This window comes from Nannobrachium achirus (assembly GCF_963921795.1).
Source record: "Nannobrachium achirus genome assembly, chromosome: 10".
NCBI classification, from domain to species: Eukaryota; Metazoa; Chordata; class Actinopteri; order Myctophiformes; family Myctophidae; genus Nannobrachium; species Nannobrachium achirus.
Window position 1 is genome coordinate 10,676,016 of NC_137819.1, and position 21,948 is coordinate 10,697,963.

At 41.1% G+C, this 21,948-nt stretch overlaps 1 pseudogene across 1 annotated transcript in view; it reads left to right on the forward strand.

Moving 5' to 3' along the window:
- The window catches only part of LOC308292802 (ankyrin repeat and IBR domain-containing protein 1-like), a 50,050-nt pseudogene that overhangs the window by 3,856 nt on the left and 24,246 nt on the right, over positions 1 to 21,948 (forward strand). Inside the window, exons 2-3 of the transcript in view lie at positions 7,653 to 7,821; positions 8,251 to 8,305. The product of the transcript in view is annotated as an ankyrin repeat and IBR domain-containing protein 1-like (transcript). The remainder of the gene's footprint in view (positions 1 to 7,652; positions 7,822 to 8,250; positions 8,306 to 21,948) is intronic.

Here is a 21,948-nt window from a genome sequence, read left to right on the forward strand (position 1 = left end):
GGTGAATTAATTTTGTGAAATTTGCATTTATTTGGACTTATTGATTACAGTCCAACTTTTGATAATGTATTATTATAATGATCTGTTTTGCTTTCAGGGGGATTAGACAGTCAAATATGTGGCCAGTATTTTGACACTGTCTCCTTAGAAACTGCCCAATTTCATTAGGGTTCATGGAGGCTGCCATGTTTTGTGTTTGGAATGTAACTAATTGAGTGACTAACAACTAATCAATAACAAAACTATTGGCATAATGCATGGAATGTTCTAATAATGCTATTTTATCCAATAAGAGGGAACACAACAGTTCCACGCACATTTGATAATGTCCTGTTTTTCCCTCCTTTTAATGACAGTGAGATTGACATATGGGATGTGAATGAATTCATTGTCTAAGTGGGGAATACCTGATTTCTGTTGTAGGAAAAGTATAATGGTATATCTTTGGTTCTTTAAAAATGTTTTAAAGTGGGGAACTGTCATGGAAATTATGAAGTATTTAGTAAAACATTGTAATGAACAAAAATGTTATTTGATCTATGACTGCCATACTGTCATACTGTGTGACTATTAGGTGTCACTCTTTCCCGTGGCACGATCCATAAGTGGATCTCCTGCAGCTGTTAACCTATTCTCGATATAGCCTAGTGATGTGAGTTCTTATGTCCTGGTTCAAAATGTGTTGTCACCTGTGCCTTGTTTAGATAAGCTATTAGGACTAGTAGCTGCAACAGGCGCTGTCTATCAAAGGGTGTTAAAATTAGGCCTGGCCTTAAGAGTATAATAGATGAATGTATGACTTAAACTGGAAGTAAGAGACCCAGGGCGCTGCTGGGGAGAAGGAGAATGTTACATTTACAACATGTTGCAATGCTAACCATTGTGAGTTTGTGATCTACTTTTTTATGTATACATAGATTGATGGGTTGTTTAGTCTGGCCCCCGGCCCCTTGGGTTTCTGACAATGTGGCCCCCTGAACAATTTAGTTGAATACCCCTGGTTTACGGCCAGCGGGGATGTGCTCTCCACTAAATAGAGGACGTCATCAGTGCCCACACCCTAGGTGGGTGTGGCAAAAGGGCCTTTCTGTGTGGAGTTTGCATGTTCTCCCCGTGTCTCCTAGCACCTGCTTCTAATGATATCAACGCACTTAATGCGAAATATTCACGTGCTTTCAGACTCTTCAATGCAGAAAGTATCCAGGATACTTGGATATTCAGTATCCAATAACTCACCAATGCAGAGATATTAGTAGTAAAATGTCGACATCTAGTGGTCAACCTCAGAGGAGCGCAAAAATAAAACCTGAGGTGACTCCCAGCCTCGAACCAGATGCCAAGTGTGCTCTGTTCCCCAGTGTAACGCTCCACGCCACTGACCCCGACGGAGCGGCGCGGTATTGGGCGCCGATGACCCCCGTGAGTCGCCACCGAGGCGAGCGCTAGCGAGCCGAGTTGCCGCGACGAACGGTGGGAACGGCGCCCAATCCCACTCAGCCGCGTTACCGAGTTATGTGCCGTTATGGACAGAATAGTAAATATTCAGTCCCTCACTATCAACATCTACCCCACTATCCACGTCATAGATAAATGCACAAAAAAGGAGTCACTTCATCTGTTCATTAGCTCAGTCAGTAGAGCACGGATGCAACAAACCCACGGTTTGGGTTCGATTCCCCTGAGGGGAATAATATTCAAGGCGAGAGATATCGGCGCATGCGTACTTCAAAGTATCCACCTCCGTGGATACCCAGTGCATATTCTCTGCATTCAAACGTCTGAGAAATGGTGAAAAAGTCGGATTGAATGCGAAGAGAGCAGTCGAAGCCGGTGCTCCTAGGGTAGATACCCTCACAAAAACATGCAGTAATCCTGGTCTCTATAATGCCTCCCCCTGGCCAGCCGGGGCGCCTGATGGAGGGGAATGGAACTGGTTGGAATAACGTGTTCCTTCCACGCGCTATACGTCCAACCGGGGAAGCTCCCCCTGTCAGGTGATAAGAAGCGGCCTGCTCACTCCTCATGCATTGAAGGAAGCATGAACTCAGTTCGGGGCCCTCCCCAGGTTGGCAGAGGGAGAGTAGAGCCCAGGATTACAGCTTAGGCAATTGGCACCGGGTGAAAAAATGGGTTACAAAAATCGTGGGATAAAAAATGTAGTTAAAAAAATAAAATAAATAGAGGACAGGGACTATTGTCGGAGACAATAGGGTCTTGGTTTTCTATCATTTGCATGATATCACATAGTTGTGTTGCATAGATAGATAGATATGACATATTTGTTAAATAGATATATATTCCAGATAGTGTGTTCAATATAGATAGGTCATGTACACAAGCAGTCGTCTGTATAGTGACATTGTGATTTGTACAACTTCATTCACAAACTGCACACATATACTAACTGATAATATAGATACCGATTGAACAGGGAGGACACACTGTTATTAATAGTATTGTTTTATAGTAGTTTACACATGCATGAGTTCACTTTGTCATGTTATAGTGCTATATATTGTGTAGGAGGATTGACATACTGTGTGTGTGGAGGTCCAGGTTGATCACTGAAGTTGGGAGGTTCTCCTTTAGACCAGTCACTCTTCATAGACACACAGCTGGGTGTTGGAGACTCTGCTCTGTGGATGGGATGTTTGTCAGCTTCCTCCTTCTTGCTCTCCATGTTGCTCTTTATTAAACCTGTCAGCCTTTCAGCCATTTGCCCAGTGCCTTTAAACACACACGCACGCACGCACACACGCGCACACACACACACACACACACACACACACACACACACACACACACACACACACACACACACACACACACACACACACACACACACACACACACACACACTATGAGACAACAATATCACCAACATAATGCTGAGACTACAGTAGATGCAGATGCATGCAGTTGCTCTTGTCAACCAACAGGGGTCCTACTAGACCACAGAGACACAGCTGTTGCAACAACAGAACTAACAGCTGGTCTGAGGTAGACGTTGGAATATCATGTTAATAATAGGCTACTATTAATTAACATACTCTACCATGGTTAAAATGTTTTATTCACTAAACAAAGTTATGGACTGATAGTTATAGGCTGGTTTCCTGTGTAAATAAGCCAAGTGCTTTTCTAGGATCTCCTTTTAGTTGACCTTGTACCAGTGAACTGTACCGTCATGAAACTGTACCTTTTTCTATGCAAACTTCAATACAATCACAACACAATCAATCAGCTTTGAGATGTCGACTGGTTCAGCAGTTAGTTCCTATAGCCTATTCAAATATTTAAAATAAAAATATTTTTCATGATCAGATTATTTTGATGGTATCCTAAAACTTTTCATATTGTAACAGTTTACAACATTCACAAACAGTAAATACTCAGAGGAAACCACACCCAACTGAAAACTACTTCTCTTGCATCTTCTCCTAAACCACGTGGTTTACAGTAAACTGGTGAAGCAGTTCCACCATAGAGGCGGGGATAAAGTCTCTTTGCATGTTGTAGATCCGGTCTGGAACGGAAACACTGCGTGTATGCATGTGTTTGTGCAAATAAAATGACCGGATACAGTAGGCGGGCTCTAGACCGGATACACTGTTAAGGGGATCTTTCACTTTCAAAATATCTTTTGGTCATTTTATTGTCTAATCAGGCTTTTATGAACACCCTGAACATATTTTAATTTGCTTGATTCAATATTTAGATATTTGATGTAAATGTTATGTTATGGAAACCAATGAGTTTCAGCCGATCGGGAAACTGACGCGGGTTTACCTAACCGTCATAAAATGTCATAAATAATTATACCAAATCCACGTGTCAGTTAGCGTTAAATAATAGACATAATGTAGGTTCAGAATGCTCTGCTCTTATATGTTCTGCTCTGTCTATAGGCTTACTCTATACTATAGGCTACATATTTTACTGGTGACATCAATCCTAACCACAAAGAACAAGTGAAGACAGGCAGACTAGACAGGGAGTGGTATTAATATTAGTAGTAGTGTAGCGTCACAGCCGGGAGGCGAACCCGGAACCCCGATATCCCAGGCATGTGCGCTGACCAGTCATGTTGGCAAGAGCCAACGCACACACTGTATAGCCTACAGTCGTCCCCTCTACCTGGAAGCGCGAGTCGGTGACCACGTGCGCCGGCCAGGAGCTAAGCTCGACTTTGAAACCGGGGGGTCCGAGCGCGACTCATGGGGGGACAGTCGTCGACTACTAGGCATAGGGTCTACAACGCAGAGGAACTGACGGAAAACTCCACCAGTACCTATTTGTACCGCTGCCACCAATGTAGATATCCCAGGCATGTGCGCTAACCAGTCAGCCAAAGTGCCAGGCAAGTTGGCGAGAGCCAACGCACACACCGTATAGCCTACAGTAGTAGTAGAATAAACTTAAGTAGTAGGCCTAGGCTAGAATCTGTTTCTGTGTAAACCATGTGGTTGTAGTAGTGATATTAAAACAACACTTACTTTATGTTAAGCTTTAGCCCTTCTTTTTTCTTTTGTGATCCCAATATGTTGCCCAGACTGTCAAGTTCAGGGTTGTTATTGTGTCTGGATCAAAATGGCTCCCTGTCTGTTTCTACGCACTTTGTTTCTTTTATAGACTACTGTATAGGGGTGTAACGATACATTTGAACAGTGATGCGATATGCATCACGATACATGGTTAACAATACGATACATATTGTTTCATTCATGGTGATACGATAAGATTCGATAATTTAAAATCGATATAGTAACTATTTAGCAAAGAAATGAAATCTGCATACGTGTAAAAATTGACAAACCCACCTTGACATGAACACAGAGATTACACACATTTATCGATAGACCAAGAGTAGCTATATTTGATTTCCATCTTAAAATTGCTAAATACAAGGCACAGATATTTAGTTCCCATACAATCAATTATTTGCTTTGCAAAACGATTCGATACCAATTACCGCATTTTAAAACGATACGATACGATACAAAGCCAAAATGGTACGATATTTTGCTTTTGCAAACGATATAGTAGATCATTGCAAATTAAAATCGATTTTTTGATTCAGTTCTATATCGTTACACCCCTACTACTGTACATCGTGATGCCCCGCCTCCTCCACAGAGTCAAGGAACTGAGGGAAGGCAGTGAAACAAGTCTACTGTGGCCTATACCTGCCAACTCTCCTCATTTAGCAGGAGACTCCTTTTAGTTCACCATTTCTCCTGCTTTTGGGGGATTTCACACTTTTTGCATGGCAAGTAACCCATGTGTCAAAGGCTCACACACCCCACTGATATGCAGCCACGGCCATTAATGTAGATTTGTGTAGTTCCTTGGATTTTTGAAATGCAAATCGCCATGGCAGTATTTGACTGTTTTCTTTGTTGGAAGGTCTCTCTCTCTCTCTCTCTCTCTCTCTCTCTCTCTCTCTCTCTCTCTCTCTCTCTCTCTCTCTCTCTCTCTCTCTTTCTCTCTCTCAGAGAGCAAAGGGGTCCCTGCTTCATCTCTCTCTCAGCTAAGGGGTCCCTGCTTCATCTCTCGGGTCCCAGCTTTATCTCTCTCTCAGCTAAGGGGTCGCTGCTTCATCTCTCGGGTCCCAGCTTCATCTCTCTCTCAGCAAAGGGGTCCCCTCATCTCTCTCTGAGCTAAGGGGTCCCTGCTTGGTCTCTCTCTCTCAGCTAAGGGGTCCCTGCTTGGTCTCTCTCTCTCAGCTAAGGGGTCCTTGGACTGAAAAACATTAAAGAGCCCCCATATGTAATTCATAGCATACACAGTTTTACAGTTTTCTCCAAAACCCTACACAACAATCCCTCCAAAATGCATACAGTGTGTTATATGAATGTCAATGTGGGGCCTTTAAAACAAACTGCAATACTTATGATTAGTTAACTTTCCATCACTGAGAATGCAGATCTCCAAACTGCAGACAACTTCAATAAGCATGGAAAGTTTGACTGGGAAAATGTAAGGATCAAAGCCACATTATTCATGGTAGGGTGAAATTCAACCGAGACAGACCTGCCGGTGCTCTAAAGCCCCTTCCATTACACAAAATTACCCTATCAGTAAGAAACAAATGTACCCTTTTAACTGTGATTATGGGTCAATGAATATAAATGAATATAAATATAAATATAAATTTGTACCGGTACACTATAATGGATTATAACTGTGATTATGATATAAAGTATTATTATGATATAAAGTATTATAATGTACTACTATGATATTTATAATACACTATAATAGATTATAACAGTGGTTATAACACAATAGAATCTATTATCATGTAGCCTATTACAACTATATCCTTGTGGTCTAAATGAAAAGTCAGTGAATGATCAGTATGAACTGTTTGGCCCTGTTTGGCCGAGCTCAGACCTACTCTGGATTGGATACCTTTTAGTACCACGTTTAGTACCACTTTCACACCACTCTACCCGGGTCCTTGTAGTGGAAAACCTGTCACAAGTGGACGGTGTGTGGTGTTGGGCCATGTCAGTGGAAAAGGGGCTTAGTGTGGTGAATCTGAACGGGTCACTTGAGGACATGCAGGATCATGTTCACCAGCTAAACCAGTTCTTTGTTTGACAAACACTTCTGTTTTCTATTACTGTATACTCCAGGGGTGGAAAGCACCTATGTACAGTTACTCAAGTACTGTACCATTCAGTCTATTTTAATCCTTTTAACATTACACATTACAGTATACTGAGTGAGCTACATCTACCGCTGCTATTCTTTCACATTCATGCTGTGACTTGTATAGACATGATCAGTTGTTTTCCATGTAGGTACAAACCCAGTTTGACAACTTCTCTCTCTACTACTCCCAGTGGTTGATATGGTGTTGTGGGCTTGTATGCTGTTAAATGTTTGGGTGGGACACCTGAGCCAGTAGATGATACTGATGATAGACAAGCCAGTGGGCCAATCATGTGATGTCTCTCTGAGTCTCTGTGCTATGGGCCGGTGCTACTGGATGATTTGCCCTCTCCACTTGCCCGACCAGCCCAAACATTACTTTAAATATCCCACAGGCCTATCGGTATTCCAGATGCCCAGTCCACCCGGGTCAAATCAATCATGCTCTAGACCTGTATTTTGATGACAAGGACACCAGGCCTCCCGCAAAGAAACAGAGACACGTTTGCAGACTGAGATCTATAGAACCAGTTGACAGATAACTATAAAGCAGGGTTGTCTAACTGATTTCATAGAGCGGGCCACAGTGGACGAAAGGTGAGGGCTGTGTCCATTTCCTGTTTGTTGTTTATTATTAAGAAGAATAAGTACTTTAATTATTGACTTTAATTATTGGAAATACATTTGGTATGAGTGGTGAAGAAATATGCAATGTTTTGTTAAAGAAGCCCCAATAATCCATTTGAAAATAAAATAATTACATTTCAAATAGCCATAACTACAAATTTGAAACTCATGTCTGTAACGGAGGTGATCCGAACCTCCCCACCCTGGTTTGAACCCGGGTCTCCCACACGAAAGACCAATATCTTAACCACTAGACCAAAGAGACATCTATTTGGTCCGGGGGAGATACTAGACTTTTGAGGCTTCAAGGCTGGGGCTGCGACTCTCTCCGTCACATGTCCAGGGCCATATTGGACCTCTCCCAGGGCCGCAAACGGCCCACGGGCCGCACGTTGGACAACCCTGCTGTCCAGACCTCAGTCTGAACTGGCTCCAGACTGAGGTGTGGAACCAGTTCACAGATAACAGTAAAGCCTGCTTTGTGCCTGGAATCAACATCACAGTGGATGAGGCAGGGCTGCAGTGGTTCAGGAGGTAGAGCTGCCGCTTGGCAACAGAAGGTTCCCAGTTCGATCCCGGGCTCCCCCAGAGTTAGTGTGGAAGAGTCCTTGAGCAAGACTCTGAACCCCTAACTGCTCCTGATGAGCAGGTTGGTGCCTTGCATGGTTTCCTCTGCCATCGGTGTATGAATGTGTGTGTATGAATGTGTGTGTGTGTGTGTGTGTGTGTGTGTGTGTGTGTGTGTGTGTGTGTGTGTGTGTGTGTGTGTGTGTGTGTGTGTGTGTGTGTGTGTGTGTGTGTGTGTGTGTGTGTGAGTGAATGGGTGAATGTAATGAATGTGTGTGTGAATGGGTGAATGTAATGAATGTGTGTGTGAATGGGTGAATGTAATGTGCAATCTATGTAAAGTACCTTGGATAAAGGCTCTTTATAAATGCACCATTTACCATTCTCCCCTCAAAGGCAAAGATGCAAGCTCTCCCACTTCCTGTGTGCAACGGCTTTCACTTCCTGTGCGGTAAAACTGAGACAGAGGGGGAGTACACACACACACACACACACACACACACACACACACACACACACACACACACACACACACACACACAGTTCTCTGCAGGCATGCCCCAGTTAAACACCTTTAGCAGAGTGTTATACTACACTAGAGTCTATCATTGGTAACAAACTTTAGCAGAGTGTTATACTACACTAGGGTAAAACAGTACAAATCTATACACTCAGTATTGAGCAAGATATTAACATTAATTCCCTGACTCTGAGGCTTTCAGCTATCAGGAAGAAACCAAACATAAAATACACAGAGAAGACATATTTGCATAATAAGTAATGTTAACTCCATAGACACCTACAAAACATATTATAACTACACCTGGGGGTCTGTTAGAGTAATGTTAACTCCATAGACACATACAAAACATTATAACCACACCTCACCTGGGGGTCTATTAGAGTAATGTTAACTCCATAGACATATACAAAATAGAAAAAAAGACAAACCTATGGCACTACAGTATTACTATTATTGACAAATATGCCTCTTCTACAATAACTATCTGTTTTTGCTGCCACATGATGCTGCACTGAGATGCCACCTGTTGGTCAAGTTGGGTAACTGCACTTCAGTGACCACAATGATTATATGTCAATAATAAAAGTCATGCAAACACCAACACACTGACTGAACTGAGCAGGTTGGTTCTGGAGAATGAATAAATGGAAACACATGGACCTGTAAGGGTCCATTTAGAACCCACTGGAGGAACCCTGGGGGTCCCTGGACCCCAGTTTGAGAAGCACCGCACTGAGTTCATTTCATAGGTTTACTAAAAGTGGAAGCCATCCTTTCTTTACGTTTCCAGGAATATTATGATTAATTACAGAAGAAAATGAACTTTTACAGGGTATTATTGACAGTCACTGACCTTACAGGTCCTGTACAGTAGGCCTACGTACGTTCAGGTGGGGTCCTGTGTGAGAACCATTGAAATTAAATTATTAATACAATATTAAAACCATTTAATTTTGTTGAGAGGACCCTCAAGGACCTGTAAGGGTCCATTACACTCAATGTTATATGAAATAGGCCTACATAAAGTGGTTCCTGTGTAAATAAGCTGTAAAGCTTACCAGGATCTCCTTTTAGTTGACCTTGTACCAGTGGTTTGTGCTGTTATGAAACTGTACTATTTCCTATTGCAAACTTCTAAATTCTTCAATCAATCAATGAATGTTATCCTTTCTTGATCCAATAAGGCTATTAGTTTACATAAAGATGTTCATGGCAGGTCTACTATAAAGAAAATAACTTCTGGGAACTCAGATTGGGTCTACTACATTATAATTCATTATAGTTTACATAAAGTGTGATGTTCGTGGCAGGTCTACAACATTATAATTCATTGTATATTAGTTTACATAAAGTGTGATGTTCATAGCAGGTCTACTACATTATAATTAATTGTATATTAGTTTACATAAAGTGTGATATTCATAGCAGGTCTACTACATTATAATTCATTGTATATTAGTTTACATAAAGTGTGATATTCATAGCAGGTCTACTACATTATAATTCATTGTATATTAGTTTACATAAAGTGTGATATTCATAGCAGGTCTACTACATTATAATTCATATATATTAGTTTACATAAAGTGTGATATTCATAGCAGGTCTACTACATTATAATTCATTGTATATTAGTTTACATAAAGTGTGATATTCATAGCAGGTCTACTACATTATAATTCATTGTCTATAGTTTACATAAAGTGTGATATTCAGGTCTACTACATTATAATTCATTGTATATTAGTTTACATAAAGTGTGATGTTCATAGCAGGTCTACTACATTATAATTCATTGGGAGTTTGTTTTTGTTTGGTTAAAATCATTTTTCCAGTTTGTTTATTATCTAAAGAAGCAGCATTTCTGCTAGGTCTACTTCTGCGGGGAACTCCGGGGCAGTGCACTGTGTTTCAACCCGGACAAGATAGAGGGGAGGACGGGAAGCGTTTCCGTCCCTCTCTCTCGTCCGGGTTGAAACACAGCGTTATATATACTCTATGCGTAAACCCGTAAACCCCTTTTATATATACTCTATGGTAAACCCTATGCGTAAACCGTAAACAGAGCAGATAGCGAACGAACACTGCGTTATAAATACAATAATAGAGCTTTTCACTCACAAAGCTTTGTGGAGGAGAGTCGTTGCACAACAGTCTGTGGAAAGAGAGACGTCACAGGCTGGCTCCTTGCGAGGAAAGGTATGTTTATTATTATTATTTTTTATTTTGTTTATGTTTTTTACTACCAACGGGACAAATGGTTGATTTGTGTATGATCTGTGTGGATGTGAAATAATAAGCTCGGCTGCTGCTATGATAGACTGAGCAGGGATCAGATTAATGCAGCACAATCTATCCATTAGTCAAAGTGAGAGCTAAGAGGAGAGCACACAAACCTGTGGAATCAAAGGCATGGTGGCATGTTGGCTCTGGTCCATAATTGTATAGCGCTAGAGGAGGAGAACTCCACTAACGCTATGGACCAGAGCTAGGTGGCATGTGTGAATTCTTTCATCCATCCATCTTCAACCGCTTATCCGGAATCGGGTCACGGGGATAACAGTTAATCCAACTGAGACTTCCAGATTTCCTTATCCTGCGCAACTTCCTCCACTCCCTCTGGGAGTATACCGAGGCGTTCCCAGACCAGTCTGGAGATATAATCCTTCCATCTGGTCTTAGGTCTGCCACGGGGTCTCCTCCCAGTGGGACGTGCATCGAGGACCTTCCTAGGAAGGCGCTCGGGGGGCATCCGTACTAGATGCCCCAACCAGGGACGTTGCATTTTCAATACTAGCCCTTACCCGTTCAAATATATGAGCTCCGAAATGATGTGCAGTGTGTGGGTTATGGGGTGTGCTCTGTGCACACAGTATATGAGGGATGGAAAGTAACTTGCTGGTTAAACATGTTGCCTCATGCTAGATGCAGAATAGATATGCCTCATGCTAGATGCAGAATAGATAGTAGATACACCAAAATGCTAATATACAGCATATGATTTGTGAAAGTGACAAACGGGCTTCACAGTTATGTTAGGTGTGTTCATATGCTAATGGTGATGCGATTTCAGATCAATTGCTCCAGCCACTGAGGAGAAACGCTGTTTCAGACAGACAGACACTCAGACAGACAGACAGACATTCGGAAAATTATATGTTTCATTGAGCTGGGTGCTCGTTTTTGACCCCGCCCCTTTTTAAGTAGGTATTTGTACTTTACTTGAGTATTTCCAATTTCCAATACTTTTACTTCTACTCCACTACATCTCGGATCCAAATATTGTACTTTTACTCCACTACATTTATTTGAAAACTTTAGTTACTAGTTACTTTTCGGATATAAGTTATAATATTTTAAAACACACATTAACCACTTTAGCCATTATACCTATAGGTTGTTTGAAAATAGCCGATCTACAAGCTCCAAACGCATCATATCACGACGCCTTGTGAGCTTGTAGATCTGCTATTTTCCAAAAAATTGGAATTGAATTGAAGTACATCTACATTGCAGTATTGATACTTTTACTTAATAAGTAAAGAATGTGAGTCCACTGGTCTTTACCATCTCCAGGCAAACGTCACAATGCAGTGTCAGCCTGGCTTCATCAAAGTCGTCTCCATAGAATTGCACCATGCGTTTGCGGGCGCTGTTTCCGACAACACAATCCTCCACATGTGTGACCATTTCCACACGTGAGAAAAACTTTAGCATGATTCTCAAAGCAAAAAAACGTGCTAAAAGTGTCTAGCTGCATACGCAGGCCACGGGCTGAGTGCAATGTAGTTGGAAGCAATGGACTGCAGCGATGCCGTTTTAGTGGTCCAGCGTGTGGGGCACAGGGGTCGCAGAGACGGTGCGTCTTCGTCTTGGTAGGCTACAGTATAACAGAGCTACATCATACAGCCAGGATGTGGGGCGGTCTTTGACGCTGTGTTAGCCCTATACTCTAATTGAAAGGGACAAAGCCAACCTGTGATATCGGCCGAGTGCCAGCAATGCAGTTTGGCCAGTTTGGGAAAACTTGTGAAAACGACTGAGTGCTAGGAATTGTCAGCGAAAAATCAATGGGCTCTCATAACTGTACGCTCAAGCTCCCAGGCGCCCCCTATGATTCCGCCTCTGGCCCCAACCACCTAAGCTGACTCATTTCCAAGTGAAGGAGCAGCGGTTCTACTCCAAGTCTCTCTCGGGTGATTGAACTTATCACCCTATCTCTAAGGGAGATACCAGCCACCCCGCTTGTACCCGAGACCTTATACTTTCGGTCATGACCCACACTTTGCCTTACGGAGAAGGAGATCAGCCAGAGAATCGGAGCAGCAGGAGCGGTTTTGCAGTCGCTGAATCGCACTGTTGTGAAGAAAAAAAAGACTGATTTTTTTTTTTTGCGACTCGCAAATTCCAACTCTAGATTTTATTTTAATCGGATGAATCTAGGGTTGCAATCTCCCAATAGGCAGTCAATGCATCAAAACAGCTTTTTATTATCTAAATATAATAAAGAACTTCAAACTCACCTATATTGGGGCTGTATGGAAAGCTCGGAGTATCCTCTTTCTATCTGCAAAGAGTTTCTTTCATAAAACTCCACCATAGACATGTTACTTTCTGTCAAGGAAACCGAGCAGACATGATTTATTTTCTAAGTGTTGAACTTCGGAAGCGCTCGTCTTCTATTACGCAGTGTCCCGCTGCCTCCTGCATTATGTGACATTTAGAACCAGGTGGTCACAGGACCGCTGAGTGACTTCCCATGAGCGCTTCCAAACTCCAGGACTCCAGGAAAATAATCACCTGAACTGAATTTCTTGATAGAAAGTAGCTCATAACATGTCTACGCTGTTTTTTTATGAAACAAACACTTTGCAGATAGAAAGAGTATAGGCTACTCCAAGCTTTCCATACAGTGTATTGGTGAGTTTGACGTAGGTTAATACAATCAGATAGATGGGAGGTATTGCAAACCTATATAGATTCAACCGATTTAAAAAAGATCTAGTGTTGCAATTTGTGGCTACATCCATTGGTCAAAGTGAGAGCTAAAGAGGAGAGCACACGAACCTCTGGAATCAAAGGCATGGAGGCATGTGTGAATGTGATCATGGATTACTTATTCATCGAGGTGAAATCACAATTGTCTCTTTTTGTAGGCTGCTACAGCTGTAGTGGAACAGAAACCAGTTAGGGTTTGGGTCCATCATTTTGACAACACAGCTGCTAGCTGTGTTATAATGAACAGTTTAAGGTGTTTACTGTTGTTAATACAATACAACTGCTAGCTGTGCTATAATAAACAATACGATATTGTAAGTCGCTGTTTCCCAAACAGTGGGTCGGGACCCATTTGTGGGTCACGGACCAATTTTCAATGGGTCAAGACTTGAGTAAAAATCTGATATTTAAAGTATCTCACCGGTGCCAAGTGAGCGGTGCAAACTAATTCCTGCAAGGGTACCTGCACAAATCATTTTTATTTTAATTTTTTATGACTCAATGTTTTTTTTGTTATCAAATATTTTTATTTTCCATAATCAAAAGAAAAATGCAATTAACAGACAAACAACACAAACAATAGTAAAACAAGAAAAGGAAAAGAAAACCCACCCACCCCCTTTCCCCGGACCAACACGGAATGTACAATAGTGCATGCCTGTGCTAGGCTGTTACCACTATATAGTGATTTCTTGAATCATAGCCTTAAGCTTATCTGCAATGTCCGACCACATATTAATGTTTTCTTCTTTTGCTCCGTGTAACCTTGCTATCGACTGCTCTAAATATACTATATCTAGAAAGGTTAAGGCCCACTGGCGAAACGTTAACGTATGAGGAGGTTTCCACCGCGTAGCTACCATCTTCTTCGCCGCCGTTACACCAGCAAAGAAGATGCGCTTGCGTATATTGTTTAGTTGCAACTGTGAGACGTCATTTAATAAAAATAAAGAAGGAGAAGATATGATATTGATACTAAAAATAGTTGAAAGTTTTGAGGCAACCATATTCCAGAATGACGACACATTTGGGCATTCCCAAACCATGTGAAGGAAGGTACCAATACTATTTGAGGCGTTTATGACTCAATGTTTATTTTGTTTTTTATATATTTTTCACAATAACATGGAACAAAGTGCACAGCAACCATAGAACCGACAAAAACAAAACAAAACACAATACAATACAGTACAATAAACACAACCACAAAACAAAACAAAACAAAACACAATACAATACAGTACAATAAACACAACCACAAAACAAAACAAAACAAAACACAATACAATACAATACAGTACAATAAACACAACCACAAAACAAAACAAAACACAATACAATACAGTACAATAAACACAACCACAAAACAAAACAAAACACAATACAATACAGTACAATAAACACAACCACAAAACAAAACACAATACAATACAGTACAATAAACACAACCACAAAACAAAACAAAACAAAAAAAACTGAAGTAAAACTAAAGTAAAACAATGCCAAACAATCCCGGGTAACAGCCCCATACTGTACTGTACATAATACAGTATAACAGTATATTGCGTCCATAACCACGTCTCACGTCCTATTGGCCATACACATTATAAAACCTCCCCATTTACGGATGTATTTATCCATTCTATCAGTCCTCCTATAAATCATTTCCGCAAATCAGTTTTGATAGGCACGCATGGATTGGCAATATTGTTTTTGTTGTGTATTATGTCAGACTAGAGGCCTGGTCAGATTATATATATAGGTTTTGTGTGCTTTTAACTGTAGGCCTAATTATCGACCTAAGACATGAGAAGAAGCTTCTATTTTCTTGGCTAACATGAAGTGTCCAGGCTATGGGGTTGGTTAGATTTGGCCCTCAGACTTTGCCGGGGTTTTGAGGCGGGGTGGGTTGTGTGCTGCCTGGGACATGAGACATTCACAGTAACCTGGGACATGAGACATTCACAGTAACCTGGGACATGAGACATTCACAGTAACCTGGGACATGAGACATTCACAGTAACCACAATCTGTGCAAGTGTGGTTGCTGTCACAGGTCCTTGGTGTTGTTCAGCCGGCACCGGTTTGAAGTTCAGGCAAAGTCCATCATGTGAAGTTGGACAGACTTTGCCCACAGTCTTGTCCTCTATTAGCCGCAAATTGCAACAGATTGTATTTTATTCGGATGAATCTAGGGTTGCAATACCTCCCATAGGCAGCCAATGCATAAAAACAGTTTTTTTGCTATCTGATTGTAATAAACAACTTCAAATTCATGTATATTGGGGCTATCACAACACACTTCCTGACTGCTGTGGTCATAAGGTAATTTGTTTTCCCCCCAGTTTCTGTTGGTAAGGCATCACAAGATTTCTTTTCATATCTGATAAATAAAATAAATAGAGGTGAGGTGTCCTGAACCTTATAAGGACTTCTTGAAGACCTTTTTAATAGCCTACCTCAAGAAAGAAGAAAATCCCATTACTGCATCAAAATAATCATCAAACTAGACAATGAAAACATTAGCCAAATTGTTTTGAAAATAGCCGATCTACAAACTCACAACACTCAAAAACATTTTATGGGAACCCGTAAAACATTTCTGGGACCCATTTGAATGACCCGACCCATCATCACACCAACTAGTAAATATTTCGAGGTAAAAAATGTTAATTGTTTGATCAAAATATGCTATGAAAATCCTAGATTAGGCTATATCTATCTTTCTATCTGCAGCATAAAAATTAATAGATTATCAATAGAATATCTGTGTGTGTTTGTATAATTGTTATTAATAATCATAATAAACCTAAAAACTAGCATAAAACAGTATCATGATAATATTGTGTATCGTGATACTGCATGAAGAGTATCGTGATAATGATTTTTTCCAGTATCGCCCACCCCTATCCTAACATGTAGATAGAAAGAGGATACTCCAAGCTTTCCATACAGCCCCAATATCGGTGAGTTTGGCACTGTTTAATACAATCAGATAGTAAAAAACTGTTTTGATGCATTGGCTGCCTATCTGAGGTATTGCAACCCTAGATTCATCCGATTAAAATAAAATCTAGTGTTGCAATTTGCAGCTAGTCCTCTATCAAAGGACAAGCTGAAGACTGTCCTTTGTCCCAAGCTGAAGACTGTCCTTTGTTAGAGGAGATAGCCCCAAGGAGTTGGATTTCCATTTGGCAGTTAGCCAGAAGTATGCTAAGTTATTAACCAAACTAATACTGTGCAAAATAAATGTGGTTGCTGTCTCAGGCCGGCACCGGTTTGAGCCAACATGGCGATGACCCCTGCCCTTGAGGGCAGAGGACTCAAAATGACCCACTAACAATCTTCAGGAGAGCAGTGGTACTGCAATACTAAGTACTGGCAACAGGAACTGGCAACGTGTCTCTGCTTGGAGCAGCCATGCTGCCTCTCAGACCAAGTACTCTCTTCTGAAAAGCAAGAATGATATCCAGAGTGTCTAGAACGATGATGAAGATCGATGCGCCGCTTCGTGCCACTTTGTGAGCTTGTAGATCGTCTATTTTCACTAGTATGGGTCCTGGGAAAACATCAGATTTTTCTTTTGGGTCTTGAGCTGAAAGGTTTGGGAACAGCTGTAAGATATATGTTTTGGGTAAGGGGAGACATGACAGGTGAAAACATGTAAAAAATCTAAATACAAAAAAAAACTAGATTTTTTACTATTTTGCTTCCTAAACATGTCTTCTTTCAAACTAATGGAAAATTAACGTTCAAAATACACATAAAGATGTTCCTTTCATACGTGAAGGTGCCGAGTTAACAGCATTTGTTTTCATACATATTTTATAAATATAGATATATATAGACAATAAAAAATAAATAAAAGATTAATCATAGAAACATGGCCCCCTCACGTATTAGGAGGGCAGTATGAGTCACCAGAACCGAGGACAGGTGTTTTTGATGAATCTAACATGATTAAAATGGAGTTTGAAGTTACAATTGTGTTGTATAGGATGGGGGTGTGTCCGATCTTTAAAGGCCGTTTTCTCAAAATGTGTTTTTCCTCATACTTAGGTACATACATCTCCACTTCAGTTGCACCCACATACACCAAACCTTCCAGTTTTATTCTTATCTATATCCTGAAGATATTTACAGAGGGCTTTGTTGATATATCATTCATAGCCTGATTTACGTAAGCAATTTACCCCGAGTGAGAGGACATTATGCTCTCATAATGTCCGCAGTGAGGGTGTTATCGGACGAGGCGCAGCCGAGTCCGATAACACCCGCACTCAGGACATTATGAGAGCATAATGTCCGACCCCGAGTGGTAAATAGCTTTTCTACCACTTTTTCCCGTATACATGAAAGAAAACACATAGTTGTAACTTGCAAGGATCTTAAGTTACAATCATTATTGCCTATAAAACATCCGCGAGACAGCAGATAGTTCCACAAACAACATCTTCTACTCACCAACAGATGGCGCCAACTCCATAGTAATCCATGCGTCTAGCTTACAGCTAAGCTAACGTCAGTTAAAAGCACCGTTCCGGCCGTAAATAGAGGCTGTTCGCTTCCAGAAAGGCATAGGTTCAGAGAAAAGGGGCTTTAAAGTTGGCGGATTGCATTGGATCCAAATAAATCGGCGACGATAGTACGCACGTTAGTAAACATAGGACCGCTGCGACCTTCATTTGTTGGTTGGGGGAAAGGTGTTCCGACTACCTCCTGAAGTCCCCGGATGTACACTGAGGCGCATTGATCTCGGACACACAACTTTGCGGCAGTTGTCCTCTCATAACCTCCGGAATTTAGCCAATCAGAATCCAGTATTTGAACACGTGACTCGAAAAAGTGGTAGAAATCACATTCTATCACTAAAAACATGGCGAAAATGTTTTTTTTTTTTTTTTTAATGACTGTTGACACTATTTTATGATTTATGGAGTGATAAAAAGAGATATCTAAAATCCCCTCTGTAATTGGTTTTGTCTCTAATATGTCAAGAAAGGGAAACAATAGTTTTGAACCTGGCATTATCCAATCTTCAGATTTATGTACCAAATTGGGCATTATTAGCGCATATAATTCCTCATTTGCAAAAATGCTCTTTCCATCATCTTGGCTCAGATCAGAACTAAACATCTCACATTCTGACTGAGATTGAGTTTGTCTTTCTGGGTTTTTAGTGAGTGAAAATGCACAGATGTAAAATAAATAATATAATATATAATATAATAATAATAAAGGTTGCTTACAGTATGTGATCAAATACCATCTCTCATCCCATCTCATCTTGTTAGTTTGGGGATATATTTTGGATCACTGCCCAGTTTTCGAACCCACAATCAATCATATCCTATGCTTCCTCTGTGTTACACAATTTCTAAAACACATGACACATCAAAGTCTGTATGGCCCTACAGTAAAGGGTGGGGAGTATAATTGTTGGTGGGGTTGGTCATAGAAGGAAGCATGTTTGCAGAAACATTAAAAGCAGTGGCTACTTTCAATGTATTCCCATTCACCATTATTTCATATTCTTGACCCCACTAGGTGTGAAGTAATTAAAGTCCTTGTTGAATTGCTTCATTTCAGAGCAGTGTGTGGAGTCCAGACTGCAGGTGAAGATGAACTCTCCAGACTCAGCCAGGGCCGTTTCTATTAAACAGGAGGAACCTGAAGATCAGCCACACTTCAGTAAGTTTAACCACTTGAACCCTAGCATCGCTATGCAGGGGGAACATGTGCTGAAAGTAGTCCATCTACAAGCTCACAACTTGTTGAGTATTATGTTTTTAATATTGTTTCATAACGTCATGATGAAGTGAACCCATTGAGACTGTGTAACAACATTACTTGTATTTAGTTTAAAAATCATTCTGGCGTGGTGTTGACTCAAGCAGTGCCAACTAAGCGCTATGTTGCTTTTGTACTATTCACCATGGGCTGTTGAATATAGCATGTCTGTAGAAAATGGTAGAGGAGAACAGAGGAGATACAGGGCCTAAAATTCTTTGACTTTTTTTAGTTTTACAATTTTGAAAAAAAAAAAAAAAAAAACATTTTTAAATTGCTCAAATAACTGATCTACAAGCTCACAACACAGATCATCAAAGGCTGCTTACTGCCCATAAGTCCGAAGGTTTATTAGTCTGAATTTATTTAGGGTTAATGAGGTTAGGGTTAGGGTTGGGGTTATGGTTAGGCATAGTATTCTTAACAGATTCATTTAGTTCGGACTAATGAACCAAATACCATCTCTCATACCCACTTGTTAGTTTGGGGATATATTTTGGATCACAGCCCAGTTTTTGAACTACAATTGGTTGTATCCTATGCTTCCTCTGTTTTACATGAAACCCTTTGTAAAACACATGACACATCAAAGTACTGTCTATAGTAAAGGGTGGGGAGTATAATATAATTGTTGGTGAGGTGAGGTTGGCATAGAAGGAAGCATGTTTGTAGAAACATTAAAAGCAGATTGGCTACTTTCACCTTATTCACTTTCAATTCAAACTTTATTCAAGACACTCATATGGGGTCATTCATAATTCATATAAGCAAAAAAAGAAGAAAAAACACACCAAATAAACAAAGCATGAACAAACAAGGAGGACATAAAAGGCAGGACATTCATCCTTGTCTCTGCACATACAGGCTAGAGCTCCAGTGGCTCCATAGCTTAGATCAGGGGTTCCCAAACCTTTTGGTCTCAGGGCACCCCATAAATATCTTTTTTAATCCGAGGCACCCCTACATTATAATTTTCACTCCCAGCACCTTAAATTTATAGCATATCGTCGTTGTCGGGTGGAAACCTTGTATGTTCAAAACCGTTCGTTTTGTATTTATCATCTATAAAATGTACTAAACTAGTTAAAACAGCAGATCTACAAGCACACAACGCCTCGCATCGCAGTTCCTTCCTACATACACCTTCCATTCTAGGCTGAAACATAAAAAGGGCTTTATCTATGAATGAGATGCAAAGAACGCCAGGGAAGCAGAGATCTGATTGTTTTCACGGCGACACTTTACCGCGATGGGCGGCCCCGGTTTGGATTTTAGTTTCGCGAGCGTTTGTAAACAAATGGATTATCTTCCTCAATCGTCAGTGGACACTCACGTGCACACACACGAAGCTTCCGAGGCACTTCAAAATAAAGCGTGAGTGAACGGCGGCAGCAGCATCACCTTAGAATAGAACCCACTCCTTGCACATACTGTAGGTGCCATCCTATAACTACTAGGAGCAGTGAGCAGCAATTCTACATGGCTCGGGGGTGCTCAGGGTTAAGAGTCTTGCTCAGGGACACATTGACACATTGCTGGCCTGGAATCGTACCAGGGACATCCAGGAGCTCTGGCTGCCCAGGCGGCCTCACTGACCACTCTATTGCTGCTATGGCCGCCACTTATTGTTGATATACAGTATATACTTATCCAATAACAGTACAGTACATAAGCCAGTGTTTTTCAAACTTTTTGTGCCCGTAGTTTTGTACACATTGCAATGATAATGTGTGTAACCACAAAAAATGTCCGTCGACCACTCTTTTTCACTGAGGAAAACTAAATAAGAACTAAGCTATGATACTGGTGGGACAACACAGTCACACGGGTCATCTCTCTACTTAATGGTTGCGTCTCAAGTTTCTAAACTCACTGCTAAACAATGACCTGCGTGTGGCGCGGCTCAGGAAGTCCTGGCCTGGATATCCTCTGGCTGAAACGGAAGCCCACAACCCCTTGTTGCCTTCCAGACCAGACTGACTAAATGGTAAACACTGTCCCTTGTTGCCTGGCTTCCAGACTGACTAAATGGTAAACACTGTCCTCCTTGTTGCCTGGCTTCCAGACTGACTAAATGGTAAACATTGTCCCTTGTTGCCTGGCTTCCAGACTGACTAAATGGTAAACACTGTCCCTTGTTGCCTGGCTTCCAGACTGACTAAATGGTAAACACTGTCCCTTGTTGCCTGGCTTCCAGACTGACTAAATGGTAAACATTGTCCCTTGTTGCCTGGCTTCCAGACTGACTAAATGGTAAACACTGTCCCTTGTTGCCTGGCTTCCAGACTGACTAAATGGTAAACACTGTCCCTTGTTGCCTGGCTTCCAGACTGACTACCGGTAAATGGTAAACATTGTCCCTGACTGTCGATGGTTTCTGAGATTGCGCTGGCATTGTTCCATTCCTTCCGTGTAGGGATGGGACGATATGAAAATGTCATATCACGATTATTGTGACAAAAGAAATCGCGATTTTGCGATAATCAAAAACCATTATCCTGGGGCCAAACATTTGCCAAAAAATAGCCGATCTACAAGCTCACAACGCGTCGCAACGCAACGAGTTGTGAGCTTGTAGATCGGCAATTCTTTGGCAAAGACATTTGATAGAGAGTGAAAAAAAGACTCTATCAAGTACGTATATTATAAGTACCTTTTACCAATTATAGAGGGTTTAAGTGGTACGGAATATGCAGCTCGGCAAAAAAAAGGTGATTTGATCCCAGTGGATCAATGGACGATATCACGATAAATTAAATCTCCACGATACGATTATAGTGAGT